We start from the raw sequence: 3,368 nt of genomic DNA on the forward strand, positions 1-3,368 counted from the left end.
GACTCATGTCCTTTGAGTCTGGGATGACATCCAACCATCTCATCCTCTGTCATCCCATTCTCCTCCTGCCTTCAGTCTTTCCCAGCATCAGGGTGTTTTCACATGAGTCAGTTCTTTGCATCAGGTGGCCAAAGTATTAAAGTTTCAACTTCAGCATCAGTCCTTCCAATTTTTCTCTGCCTCTATGAATTTAAGTGCATCAGTTATCTATTATGTTCTTGAAGGGGTGTCCTTGTGGCGTAGCATGACTGTAGAGTCTGTGTGGTACCCAGAAGTGGGGCTGGATTTGATGGATCACAAGTCACATTTTTCCTCAGGGTGTGCCATCAGCTATCGCCTTGGGAGAGGATTGATGTACCAGGACTGAAGCTAGATGTGAGGCACAGACTTCCTCTATTCTCAGTGGCCTTCTCAAACCTATTGGGGGCAGAGTGGGGACTCAAGATTTTGGAACAGAGGTCCTGATTTTCAGGCCAGATCTGGCTGTGTTCCTTCTAAGTGTGTGCCCTCCCCTCTCTCAGCACTGTAACCTTTGCCATGGAGGGACAAGAGGGGCCTGTGAACATTGGGAAAAAGGAGCCAGTCTACAGGCTGGCTGCAGACAGAGGTCCACGCTACCTCCAATGTGCCACCTGTGCCAGCACCAGAAGTAGCATCTCTGACCCTGCTAAACATAGCTTCTTATCTGAGACCCCTTGGTCCCTCACAGCTGACCAGTTCCCCCAGCCTCTTCCACCCTACCCTGTTGAACAGGGATGCTATTGGGCAGGTGAGGCCCTCATGTGCTCTGGACACTTACTGGGTCATCTTCTGTGGCAATCTGGCCTCCATCAGAGATCAAAATTTCTCCTGATGTGCTGCCTGTGTAAGTGCCCTCTATGAGTATGGCCCTAGCTGTCCCACCCAGATGCCGCCCTGGGCCAGATGCACCTCTGCTTACCATATCCCAGCTCTCTGCCTCATCATGACAGCCCCTGCTACAGTGAAGAGCAGCCACACGAAGTAAACAGGGAGTGTGTGTGGGTAGTTGTGGGGAAAACAGGCAGCCACAAATGCAGTCTCAATGTATCTTCTTTACCCCTGCCTTGGGAGCAAGACCCTGAGCATGTGCTCCTCGATAGGGGAGTCCAGGCTTCCCACAGCCCTCCTGTTTGTCCACATGGCCCTGAAACCAGCTAAGTGTGCTTGTCTTCCCTGTGTCAGACCCCAGGACTGGTGTGTCCAATATATGGCTCGAACTACTCACACCCAGGGCAGATCTCCAGTGGTGTAATCTCCCTTATATTCTGAGTCCTTTCCCATGGACACAGGTCAGGACTTGACTGCTCCTCTTCCCTTCCTACTCTATTCCCTGTGGTCTTTCTTAGAGCCTTGGTTCAGGAATCTTTCTGCAATTTTCCAGTTAGTTTTTTTGAGATAATTGTTCCACATGTTGATGTGTTTTTTTAAATGATGTATCTTTTGTTTGAGGGATAATTGCATTATAAAATTTTGTTGCTTTCTGTCAAGCATCAACATGAATCAGCCATAGGTATACATATGTCCGCTCCCTCTTGAACCTCCCTCCCATGTCCCTCCAGCTCTCACCCCTCTATTTTGATACCGAGCCCCTGTTTGAGTTCCCTGAGACAGATAGCAAATTCCCATTGGCTATGTATTTTATACATGATAATGTAAGTTTCCATGTTACTCTCTCCATACGTCTCACCCTCTCCTTCCTTCTCCCTGTGTCCATAAGTCTGTTCTCTATGTCTGTTTCTCCATTGCTGCCTTGCAAATAAATTCATCAGTACCATTTTTATAGATTCCATATATATGCATTAGTTAATGACATTTATTTTTCTCTTTCTGACTTACTTCACTCTGTATAATAGATTCTATGTTCATCCACCTCTTCACAACTGACTCAAACGTATTCCTTTTTATGTTTGAATAATATTCCATTTTGTATATGTACCTAAACTTCTTTATCCATTCGTCTGTTGATGCACATATAGGTAGGTTCCATGTTCTAGCTATTGTAAATAATGCTACAATGAACATTGGGATACATGTGTATTTTTCAATTTTGGTTTCCTCAGGGTGTATGCCTAATAGTGGGATTGCTGGGTCATATGGTACTTTTATTCCTAATTTTTTAAGGAATCTACATAATACCGTCTTCCATAGTGGCTGTATCAATTTACATCCCCACCAACAGTGCAAAAGGGTTCCCTTTTCTCCACACCCTCTCCAACATTTATTGTTTGTAGACTTTTTGATGATGGCCATTCTGGCTGGTGTGAGTTGATATCACATTGCAGTTTTGATTTGCATTTCTCTGATAATGAGCAATGTTGAGCATCTTTTCACCTTTGTTAGCTATCTGTATGTATTCTTTGGAGAAATGTCTCTTTAGGTCTTTTGCCCACTTTTGGTTGAGTTGTTTGCTTTTCTGGAATTGAGTTTTATGAGCTGCTTGTATATTTTGGAAATTAATCCTTTGTCAATTTTTAAAATTTTTCTATTATTTTCTCCTATCCTGAATATTTTATTTTCACCTTGTTTATAGTTTCCTTTGCTGTGGAAAACTTTTAAGTTTAATCTGGTCCCACTTGTTTACTTTTGTTTTTATTTCTCTCACTCTAGGAGGTGGGTCATAGAGGATCTTGCTTTGATATATGTCATCGAGTGTTCTGGCTATGTTTTCTTCTGAGAGTTTTATAGTTTCTGGTCTTACATTTAGGTCTTTAATCCATTTTGTGATTTTCTTTCTGTATGGTGTTAGAAAGCATTTTAATTTCATTCTTTTATATGTTGCTGTCCAGTTTTCCTAGCACCACTTATGGAAGAGGCTTTCTTTGCCCTATTGTATATTCTTGCCTCCTTTGCAAAACACACACACACACACACACACACACACACACACACCCATAGGTGTGTGGCTTTATTTCTGGTATTTCTATCTTGTTCCATTGGTCTGTATTTCTCTTTTTGTGCCAGTACCATACTGTCTTGATGATTGTAGCTTTGTATTATAATCTGAAGTCAGGAAGGTTGATTCTTTCAGTTCCATTCTTTCTCAAGACTGCTTTGGTTATTCAGGGTCTTTTGCGTCTCCTTACGAATTGTGAAAATTTTTGTTCTAGTTCTTTGAAAGATGCCATTGGTAATTTGAAAGGGATTGCATTAAATCTATAGAGTGTGTTTGGTAGTATAGTCATTTTCACAATATTGAAAATATTTCACAATCTATTTATGTTGTCTTTCATTTCTTTCATCAATATCTTACAATTTTCTGTATGCAGTTCTTTTGTCTCCCTATGTTTTTTCCTAGATATTTTAGTCTTTCTGTTGTGGTGATAATGTGATTGATACCTTAATTTCTC

This window comes from Budorcas taxicolor, chromosome X, assembly GCF_023091745.1.
Source record: "Budorcas taxicolor isolate Tak-1 chromosome X, Takin1.1, whole genome shotgun sequence".
In the NCBI taxonomy this organism is placed as follows: domain Eukaryota; kingdom Metazoa; phylum Chordata; class Mammalia; order Artiodactyla; family Bovidae; genus Budorcas; species Budorcas taxicolor.